This window comes from Camelina sativa, chromosome 2, assembly GCF_030686135.1.
Source record: "Camelina sativa cultivar CO46 ecotype springtype chromosome 2, ASM3068613v1".
NCBI lineage: Eukaryota > Viridiplantae > Streptophyta > Magnoliopsida > Brassicales > Brassicaceae > Camelina > Camelina sativa.
The window spans coordinates 2,623,462-2,635,666 of NC_141881.1; the positions used below are offsets into that span (position 1 = coordinate 2,623,462).

A 12,205-nucleotide genomic window follows, 5' to 3' on the forward strand; every position below is an offset into this window, starting at 1 on the left:
TATTTAGATTCAATATTATTAATGGAGAAGGTGTTCTCAAGTTTTATCTGACCGAATAAGTTTTAAGTTTAAACAAAGGTAAGCTTATTCTAACCTTATTAACATAATTTTTGTGGAGTGTAAATCAATATATCAAATTATATTAAGTCAGTGGAATGTCAGGTACTCAGAGATGAAGATATTATCAAGAGCAATTGATAAGTTTGTAATCAACATTCTCAAATCCAAGATCTCCAAAGGATCAACAAGTGGTAAGGATCACAATGGAACGAAACACAAATTACGTCCACCTTTCTATATTTTTGGTTGTCTCAAACGGATTTCAATAGTTTTTAACAGGTTTTATCCAGTTTGAAGTTCACAAAATTAATAGAAATCTTAGACCATTAATCCGGTTCGACCGCTGGATTGTTTTGAATTTTGAACACTGGTGAAAGCATTAATATTTCAAATATTTAAACATTAACAAATCAAAATGAAACAAAACTAAAAACTCAATTGTTATGAGTCCGGCTTATAAATACTACTAGGGGATAACCCGTGCTACAGCACGGGATTAAATTTTTTTTAACCTTTTTCTTATCTGAGTTAGGTAATCTATCTTATTATCGAAGTTAAAATAAAAACGTAATCGGTAATAAACTAATTCAGTCGCTTTATATAATCTCATACTTTGCATAATATAGCTGCTTACAAAATCAGACAGACAAAGAGTATATTGAATAGTAGATATGTTAGAGGGTATATATTGGACAATATCGGATAGTAGGTTCGTAATGGATTACACAGAAAGCAATATCGGACTATAGTTTTGTAGGTTTGTGTTTTAAGATTCTAAACAATAATAATAATTTGTGTTTATGAATGTTTAATATCCAAAGTAAACAATAATAAAATAAAATAAAAATAATAGTAAGAGTAGAAATGACTCATATAGTCATGAAAGTACCATATTCCGTCATTAACCCATTCAACCATGTGTTGTATTTTCTCTGTAGGGCAAATTAGAATAAATATAGAGTTAGTAACATATATATTAATAAAACGAAATTATAATATACCTAGAATTTAGGGAGTAAGTACCATTCCATTTCCTAGTGAAGATTTTGGAAAACTTCTTTGAAAACAACATTGGTGGTCTTTGTTTGAGGTTTTCCCTCAGCATCTGTTATCAACATCTTCAATCCAGACTTTGATTTAACTCTTGACATTGCTACATATAACTGACCATGGGAGGAAACGGGTCTAGGCAAGTATATACCAACATTTTCCAGAGATTGACCTTGACTCTTATTGATAGTCATTGCAAAAGCAATTGACACTGGGAACTGTCTTCGGCGCATTTTGAAAGGCAACCTAGTATCTGATGGTGATATCAACATCCTAGGGATGAGAACTATCTTACCAACTCGCGTACCAGTTAAAATCCGAGCTTGCAAAACATGGTCCGCCATTTGGGTGATCTGCAGTCTTGTACCATTCATTAAACCACCATGCGGATCAATATTTCTCATTAACATAATTGGACAACCTATTTTCAAACGAAGCCTATGATAAGGTATACCCGAAACCTTAATGGTATTTAGAAAATCTGGTGAGTAAACCTTATTTTTCATAGCACGTTTATCTTGAGGGTCAATTGAATCAGAACTTAGATAAATTCTTTCTTCAGCTGTAAAAATAAGAAAAAACAAAATCTAAATAAAATAATTTGATGAATTAAGTGTGTATGATTACTAACAATAACTAAAGGACGAATAAAGATGAACTAACCGTTTAGACTTGATAACATGACATCATTGATAGAATTGACATCTTCATTCGTAGGGCAAAGAATAGCTCGTTCTTGGAAAAATTTAGGATCCTTTTGAGTGGCAAAGTTCTTTCCGTAAACAGCTTCAATGATTGACTCTAACGGAGAGGAACCCTCTGGAATAAGTAACTCTTGTGGGATATCTATTTCACACACACCATCATTAGGCTCATTAATTTTTCCTTCTCCAACTGCGAGTATCCATTTAGAAAACTCTTCTATCTCGCTGGCCTCTTGTTTACCAATGTCTTGAAGCAACCTCATATTCTTTGTCAATCTTAAAACTTTGCACTGATTCCATAAGTATGAAGAGTTTAATGATGCATTGACAATCGCTTCCCTTCCTGCGCCAACAATAACGGAAGAATTTGTCTGAAATCACCTCCAAAAAGGACAACTTTTCCTCCGAACAATTTGTCTTCTTTACTCCTCATAATATCTTTCAAGCTTCTATCTAATGTCTCAAAGCAGTATTTACTCATCATTGGAGCTTCATCCCATATGATTAACTTTGCTTCTTTAACCAACGCACCAAGTTCTGAGCTCCTTGACATGTTGCAAGTAGAAGTTTCATTTGGATTTAAAGGAAGGGCAAACCTAGAGTGAGCTGTTCTTCCTCCTTCCAGTAGTAGAGAGGCAATACCGCTAGATGCCGAATTGAGAACAATATGACCGTTTGATCTTATTGCTGCAGACAATGCTTTCCACAAAAATGTTTTCCCTGTTCCTCCAAATCTATATAAAAAAAATACACCACATTTGTCATTGATTACAGCTTCCATTATCTCATCATAGATCTTCTTCTGTTCTTCTGTTAGCATCTTTTTCCAACCATCATGTTTCTTTGCTAAATCCTCACGGTTGTAGTTGAGTTCATCCAGTATCAACTGATTAGGCAATGTTACATCTTCAAGAGGTATGTGTGGCATAAGCTTGTATTTTTGCAATGAACATCCATTTCTTTTCATTAGCTTCTGTAACTCTCTTAGTAGCAATTTCTTTTTTTCCGTGTCTGACAAACAAAAGTCTAACGAAAACAATATTTACTCATATGGTTAGAGAAATGAAAATAAGCTATCATATATTTAATAAATAATATATAGTCAAATTATTGGTAGATATAGAAGTAAAAATATACCTGGACGTTGTCTCCTCTGTTTTTCTTTTCTCTCAATATCTTCTGAAAGGATTTTCCATGTTTCTTCCCATACAGTTTTAGGAGAAGTTAAACTTTCAGATATAAGCATTATCACAAAAAGTCTACGACAAAACTTTGATGAACACCAAAAATTAGCTTCCTTTATGCCTTCAATATACTCTTTGTCATCATCTAGCAAACCTAGAGCGAAGCATGCCTCTTTATAGGTTTTATAAAGAACACCTTTGACAGTTTTAATGTCGTTGAAACTGGTAGGACCTTTTTTGCTGTTTATGAGAATTCGAAGATGGTATGAATCTTCTAAATTATGTGGCACATAATTGATTCGCCCAATAGAGAAACCAGTTCTACCTCTCGGACGAAACTCTTTCTCCTTTTTATCATAGATGTATTTATTTGGAATCTGTTCATATGTAAGCTTTCTTGCTTCCTCATCCCTTAGACACAACTCAAACCAAGCGGTAAACATCGTGTGATCAAGAGTTGGGCGATTTAATATGGTAGTTGGCTTGTCGCCATCTTTGTAGAAAACAGGTTGCTTCCCTTCCTCATGAAATGTAAGTTTGACAACAGGTGTTGTTCTATAGTGTATAGGATACTGATTCGTCCTCCAGAAAGCTTCACATGCGGAAACATATCTGCAAAATGTAAAAATTCATATCATTCAATTCATTTGACGGGGTATCATCTTATAGAACTATTTAAACATGTTTTAGATAGATAAACCTGAAGTCAAAGAAATCTTGAACATCATCCTTTTTTTTGGATGAGTTAATATTGACACCGTCGGAGGTATACTCTGTTTCATCCTCTTCTTGACCTGCCTCAACAGATACAGTAACACGATCTTGACCTTTGTGCACATACTTAAATAAGTACTTGACCGATCCAGTTTGGTTACACCATTCCACGTTAATGTGAGCTCGGTACTTTAGAGAAAGTTTTCTGTTGTATGGGACGACATATGTATTGTCGCACTTGAAACCATTCTTCTCTATAAAACGACCATCATCCCTCCTCCTATAAATTGGATATCCATCTCTGTCTAAGTTTGTTGTATCAACAAACTCCTTAGGATAGAACTTTGAACATTTTCCTCCAACCATACACGGAGAGTTCATATTCGCACTTCCACAGGGACCATGAATCATACATTCTTTGACAACTTCGTAGAGTTCTGGATCTTCATCTTTATCTGGAATTTCAGCAGAAATTATCTTGTCAATATGATCGACTGTTGGGAACTTATGTTTTTTATCCATCCAAACAATAATATGAGCATGAGGAAGACCTCTTTTCTGAAACTCAATCTGATAAATAGCTGCAAAACAGATTATGTTTATAAATTTAATCATTTTCAATTAAAAATAATTTAATATTTTAAAATTCAAGATTTTAGTGGAAGAGATTTACCTGAAACTGTTTTCCTCAATATATGTTTCTTAGTTAAATCATCCATAAACTTCTCTAGTTTCAGCTTAAAAATTCTGCAAATGATGTCCGGTCGATCATCAGCTTTCAAATTCCTCTGATTGACGAATCTTGTGATTTCTGGCCACTTAGCATTGCAAGTGAAGGTTATAAAAAGGTCTGGGAAACCGAAATGTTTACATGTAGCCATAGCATCCAAATAATTTTGCCTCATATAACTTGGTCCACCGGTGAAAGAAGGTGGAATAACAACTCTGTTACCACGATTTGTGAGATCATCTTCTCCTTCATCCGATGCGAGCTGAATCTCCTCTATGTTTGAACTCCTTAATTTCTTCTGGTTTTTTTTTAGGTACCGGAGACGATTAGACTCAATCATAGTATACGTATCAACCAAGAACTGCTGAAATAAACGCTTAGACCAGAATAATATATGTTTCTCATCTTTCCTCTCGTGTAGCCTATACGCGTACCACTGCCTCATACTTATATCCTTTCGCTTCTTCTTCTTTGATCCTTTTTTAACCGTCTTTTTCAAACCCAATGTGTATCCATCTTCACCGAGTGGAAATAAAAGAGGATATTGCAAAGCAAGATAAGATATATGACACTCATGAATCCTTTTCAACTTACCAGATTGCATTTCAACCACTATATCACGCTTATTCATTTCGGTATGGAAATCTCCAGGTATCAATGCAGCAACTTCAGAAGCAGTAGGCAAATTATATTTGGTGCCATCTTTCTCACGTGTAGAGACGATTCGCATATGGAAATTTGCTTTTTCTTTTTCCAAAGCAAACCTATCTCTTGCATAACGAAAATGCTGTACGTAAGGATTTATTTCATTCAACATCTTCTGCAGTTTTTCAACAATTTTATTTTTGAACTTTCTCTTTTCAGATGGATTCTCATCATCTTTACCTTTACTGAAAATAGAATTAGTATTAGAAAGGATCAAATATAGTAAATTAATTAAAAGAAAAACTATATTACCAATAATATTTTGGATATAGAATTACCTCATTATATTCATTCGGTTTGCTACTTCATTTTCAGTATCAACAATATATAACTGTTGAAACTTTGGATAGTCGCCAGGTTTTGGTTTCAAAGAACCCATTAAATGATAATTTTCGCCTTGCAGAGCAAACATAGAAGGACCTCGACCTTTCTTTACTGAACGATCAACTTTACCTCCTATAGAGGTAAATGAGAATATCATGTTATAAGCTCTGATATTTTCTCGGAAATGTTTGGCTAAGTCATCATCAGATGTTAATAACCACAAAAGCAAAGCTGGAGATTCTTTAAACGTAGGTAGTTGAATTTGTCCATGCATGCAGCATCCACTGTATATTGGTGTTTTTGTATTCTTCCTCCGATTTAATCTTTCACCATACCAGAAAATAGCACCACAATCCTTACATGTGTGGACAGGATCACCGTCATCTTCATAAGATGAATTTATAAAAAAACAGTTTATTAATTATGTTTGAAAATCAGTATCCGATATATATAGAAAAAAAAAGAAAATTCTGATAACTATACCGTCTTTTGGGTTTTTCGTCTTCTGTTTCTCCTTCAAATTGATATTGTCCTTCACAGTTGAATTAGGTTTACCAAACACCTTTTGAAAAGCCTCATCAAAAAGGTTTAGGAAATCATAACGACATTTAGCCTCTTTATGTTTATCTTCAATGGTTTGTGTAATCGGCTCTGAATCAGAGTCAGACTCAATAGCATCAGATGGGTCATGAGGTTCATCTTCTTGACTACTACAATCAAAGACTTGTTGTTCATATTCAGCTTCTGAATCATCTGTTATACAACATTAATTAGATATATATAATGAATTCAATAACTATTGAGTGAAAATTAGTAGAGACAATCCTGTACTATACCACTTTCAAAATCCTCAAGTTCCGAGTTCTCTTCTTGATCAGATGTGTTGTCTAAATCTCTGAATTTACTGATAGTATTGTTATCCACAGAAGGATAAGTTGAAGAAACAATTACTTTGCCTGCTTTTAAAAATAGGGGTTAGTAAAATAAACTCTTTTTCAAGATTTTGAGTAGAATAGATTACTATAATCACCCTAAATAATTTGTAAAAAAATTGTTTACCGAATCTAGTTTGTTGTTTTTTACTGATGTCGTGGCTTGGATCTATGATACTTGGTAGCAACGAATGAGTTGTATTTTGAGTATAGACATCCAAGGTAACTCCTTTATTCATATTGCCTGCTTGATTAGTATTTACAGAATCTCTGCTTGGAGTGTCAATGATTTCAGAGAAATTTGATCCATTTCCTGTATATATATTTTGCATAGGATAAGAATGTGTATTAGAACTAAATTATAAAGTATTCAGTGACTTACAAAAATATTATATGATTATACGTAAATATAACCTTTTGAATATGGACTAATCCTTGCTTCATTCGTATGAGACGACAAACGCCGGATTGGAGAAATGCATACATTAGGTGTGCACGGGGTATCTACAAAATAAATATTGGTAGGAGGTGCATATCCAGAACCTTAGCAACATAAGAAATAATATGGATTAATGGAGTTAAATAATTATCTCTAATCTATAATTAAGAGGTACATACCTTGGAGGATTTTTCTTGAAGCCGATGGTGTTAGTTCCTTGATTCTGATTTCATTTTCATATGGTAACATCCTTTGTGATCGGTCTAAAGGAAAAGTAACACTTGTATTACTGTAACATTTTTTTGTTAAATCTTTAAACAGACGAACGTATACAGAACTGATAGGGACTGTATTATAAGATCCAATATTTTTAGGAGATGGATGAACAGGACCTGACAAACAATAAAAAAAATGATTTGAATTTATGTTATTAGATTATTATGTACAATCTATATTATATATAGTAAAGAGTTACATACCATGGAGTTCTTTTCTTGAAGTGGATGATGTTAAAGGAATTTTTGTCCCATTTTTTTCATGTGCTGACCTTCTCTGTGGCTGTTGTGTAGATTTGCTAACACTTTTATTATTTTCAGTGGTATTTGTAATATCCTTCAACACTGCACGAAATGCAGATTTAATAGGGACTGTATTTTTAGATCCAATAAATGGTTGTGGTGGATTCTCCTTTTCAGAAGATGGAGTTATCCGAAATTTCTTCTCTAAGTTTGAAAATTGTGGAGGTTTAGGAGTTTTGTTCTCACATTCATCTTTCCTGCGTTTCATAGTCACTGATTTAACAGTATGTTTAGAGAAACTGCGGATAGTTGAAACTATAATCAGCCCAAAAGTAAGAATGAGAGGAAGAAAGATAATTTTGTTAGTTGTTGTGATTGCGTTTAATTACAATAGTAATTAAAAAGATATTTATTCCTAATTTAGTTTCTTTGATATAATTCCCCTATAATTTGGTTCATTAGTTGATTTTATAATCAATAGTGGAAAGTAATAAGTATAATGCATATATGCGTTTCTCCAAAGGATCAACAAGTGGTAAGGATCACAATGGAACGAAACACAAATTACGTCCACCTTTCTATATTTTTGGTTGTCTCAAACGGATTTCAATAGTTTTTAACAGGTTTTATCCAGTTTGAAGTTCACAAAATTAATAGAAATCTTACAGACCATTAATCCGGTTCGACCGCTGGATTGTTTTGAATTTTGAACACTGGTGAAAGCATTAATATTTCAAATATTTAAACATTAACAAATCAAAATGAAACAAAACTAAAAACTCAATTGTTATGAGTCCGGCTTATAAATACTATATTAGATAAATTTGTATGAGTCCGGCTTATAATACCAAAATTTCTAAAATATTTGATATTATTGTATATCCAAATCAACAAAAACCAAATGAAACCGAACCAAAACAAAACATTTAAATGAATGCTCCAGCCTAATTTTGTCTACGTCACGGCGTTCAGATACTGTTAGAGTTCGGATAAGATATTTCGGATTTTTGGGTTTTTAGGTTTAGAGGTATAGGATCCGTTCGGGATTTTCTAGACTTTGGGTTTGGATCTGGTATATTTGGGTACCCATTTGGATTCCGGTTCAGATCGGGTTTGGATTCGAGTTTTCGTATTTAGAGATTTGGAAACCATTCGAATATTCTAAAATTTTAGATACAGGTTCGGATCAGATTTGTAGGATAGGATTTTCGGATCCAGGTATTTTCCCAGGCCTAATTTTGACTCTAAATTCGAGTATTTTGTTTTTTTAAAAGATAATCGTAACTAATCGAAAAGCGAGTTACGGTCCGAACAAAAATTGATATTATAATGATGTCTTTAATTCAAGTATGTGGAACTATTTACTCCCTGTAAATCTCGCGGAACAGGTTTTTATAGGGTCAAAAGATTTTAAACCCGAGCGGTATAACATGTTGGGGTTTATTCCTTTGATATCTCTATTTGGGTTATTTGGATTCACGATGTTTTAATTCATTTTCACGATTTTTTATCCTGTTTGATAGTTTATAAGTATGATAGAATGGTCAATCTGGTTCACAACTCATCCGGATTCATCATTATGTCAGTCCAAGTTCCATGTGAAATCAGTCTTATTTCAAACATTCACAAACTAGATTGAAATCAAACCAATACAAATTTGGATTATAAATACTATACTAAATTTAGTGTATGAAGCTACTACAAGAATCATGTGTTATAAATCAAAACACTTAAGTGCAGATCCAAAATCTTGAAAAAAAAATATTTAGAAAAATAATCTCGCACGTATGTGCGGGTCGATCCCTAGTAGAGCTATATTTCATTAAATTTTCTTAGATATATATATATATATATATATATATATATATATATCTTATTATATAAAGTTTGATGATAAAATTACTAATTAACAAGATCGTGACATGTGTCAATTATATCATTCAGATGTTGACACATGTCAATTCGTTATTAAAATTTTAAAAAATAAAAATGTAATAATAAAAAACCTTACCTAAAAAGGTTTTGTATAAAAATAAATAGATAAAATAAGACCTAATTTTATTTAGAATCTAATTATAAGATAAAATATATAGATATATACCATAAAATTCAAAATTATAATATTGTTTACTTATTTTAACTTTTAGTTGCTATATTACAAGAAAAATATTACTTTTTATATAAGATAAAAAATGATTGTGAAAATTATACAATTAGTTACTGTTTCTAAAAAAATGTAAATACCCACCTTTACATAAAGAAAAAGATTGTTGAAGTAAAAAAAAAATTTAGATCGTCTCATATTTTTTTCACTAATCAAATAATTAATTCAAAAGACTGCTATTGTAATATATATGATAGGAATATGTAAAATTAAACGTATGCGTTTTTGTAACTATAAAAATGTTAAAGTGAAGAGACATATAATAGGTTATTTAATGTGTTCATAAAGGCAATTTGTTGGTAGTAATTAAGACTAAAGAGTATATTTTAACAATAAAATATATTTGGGTGAACAAATAAACTTTTAGTGGTAATGTAGACAGTACATTTGTAAATGGATAAACATTAGTGTATTATAGCAAAAAAAAACAATTATTTTCTATAACTAAAAGTTTATCTCTTTACTTTTATACATTGTTTTTACTTATAAAAAGTATTAAATATATATTCTTTGTTAACTTTAATTTAATTTAAATACTTTTGAACTCATCTACAACTATTTTCTTTAACTAAAAGTGTATCTATTTTTTTATTTCAACCAAACAATAAATTAAAAGGAATTTCCTCGGTTAGTTGCCCAAGCCAGAGGGAAGAGGTTTACAAAATAAACTTCAAAGATAAGAGAATGCGAAGCACGAACAAAGACAATCCGCCTTCGAATTTGTCGCATGTGGGATCCAAGAGATGGAGAATAGTGGGATAGACTCCAGCAAATTAAACTCATCAAACAAGTTGGAGAAGGATGGTCAATATTCAGGGGAATGCACCAAAGTGAGTAACTCAGCATGTATCCGCTCCATGGCTCACAACAACGCTTCTAACTCTGAATGCAAGGGGAGGGGCTCCGTCTTAGACACTTGGCCCACAACAACAAGGTTCGCTCCTCACCAATGCAACACCACCAGCCCAATCCTGAATACACATTGGTTGCTTTCCAAGAACCATCAATCTGATAACAAGGTGAAGAAACCTAGACATCCGAGGACGGAGATGGAGCCGAGATGACTGTCGTAAAAGAGAGCGCCTCTTTCCAGGCTAGCTTATCGCCCAAAGCCTGAGCAATTATATCATTCGTCTCGATTTCTAAACCTTGAAAAACTTTTTTATTTATGGTCTTCCAGATTGCCCATAAAATTTATGGTCATTGATGAAGTTTATCAGGATCATCGATCATCCTGTTGAGAGACATCCCTCTAGAAAAGAAAATACAAATTCGAGTACACCGACTCATATGGAAAACCCTCTGATTAGACCGGAGTCAGTGATAAATCCTAAACTTCACACGAGTGAGGGCATTCAAAAAAAATATGATTAATAGTATCAACCGCAAAGCCGCACCTTTAACACCAAATATCACATTAGACACCTCAGTGTATCTATTTACTTTTATAGATAGTTTTTACTTATTAAAAATATTTACTTTATATTCTTTGTTAAATTTAATTTTATTTTAAAAACTCTAAATCCGTCTGATGGGCGGATCCTAATCTAGTGTCTTAAATATAAATAGTTATTAGTATCTTTTTGTTTGTTTGACATCTATCTTTTTGTTATGCAATGAATTTTTCTACTAGTAAATTACTTATCTTTTATCAAAATTACATATTGTATGAAATAGATTTTTTTAGTTATTTTAAGACCGAGGCCACATTGTTAAAATTTGCCATAAGTCTCTAAGTCCGTAGGCATGCAAATCAAACGGCTGTGGGAACTAACTACGTTTCCTTGGTATCCTTAACTGCGAGATTTACAAATTCAAATAGAGAAAGACGTTTCATGCACTCTGAATATATCCTCCATGTGAAATGCTCAGCGGAGACATTTTATTTAGATGGGTCCTTTTCTCATCTTTCTATCGTCCAAAATCCAAATGGTTAAATATCATACATTTTCGTCAAAACAACTTAATTCATAGCAGGAATAGGGGAATCGGTTGATTTTCCGAAAGAACAATTAATAAATTATCCCCTATATAATAAAACGGAAGTACACAACATTATTTTGTAGACAATCACATAAATTATATTTTATATAATTAAAACTTAATCTATAACCTACTACACAACATTACTTTTAAAAACAATCACATAAATTATATTTTATATAAAAATTACAATATAAATAAAATTAATTTCAACTCTTGTTCTAGCACGGATCTTAATCTAGTTATATGATATTTATAGTAACTTATCGGCTACGGAGAAGAATAATACTCTAAACCATCAAAATTGTCCACATCCCATTCTGGTGCCTTCAAGTAATCTATTCTAGCCTTAGGCTCCTCCTCTAATTTGGCTCTCCCATCATCAACGCCTTCTTCTTCTTCATCGCTCTCTTCCTCCTCCTCCTCCTCCTCCTCCTCGAACTCGGCCTTACGCTTTCTCGCGTCACTCTTGAACTCCACCGATGAATGGTCCAAATTCGTCGCTTCCATGGAATCTTCTATCGTCGTCTCGACTCCGCATTGATTGAGAATCATGTTGATCGAGTAAATCCCTAGATCCCTCTCTGCTCCCAGCCAATTGCGAATGTGAAATTCCCAAAATCTTTTTTCAAGAAAACAAAACAAAAATGTTCCCAAAGTTTAGGGAATTTATATTAGAGATCCTTTATATAGATATA

At 32.6% G+C, this 12,205-nt stretch overlaps 1 pseudogene; it reads right to left on the reverse strand.

Annotated features, from left to right (window-relative positions):
* Positions 1–1,094: 1,094 nt before the first annotated feature.
* Positions 1,095–7,628, reverse strand: LOC147948165 (uncharacterized; annotated as a pseudogene).
* Between the last annotated feature and the right edge of the window lie 4,577 nt (positions 7,629–12,205).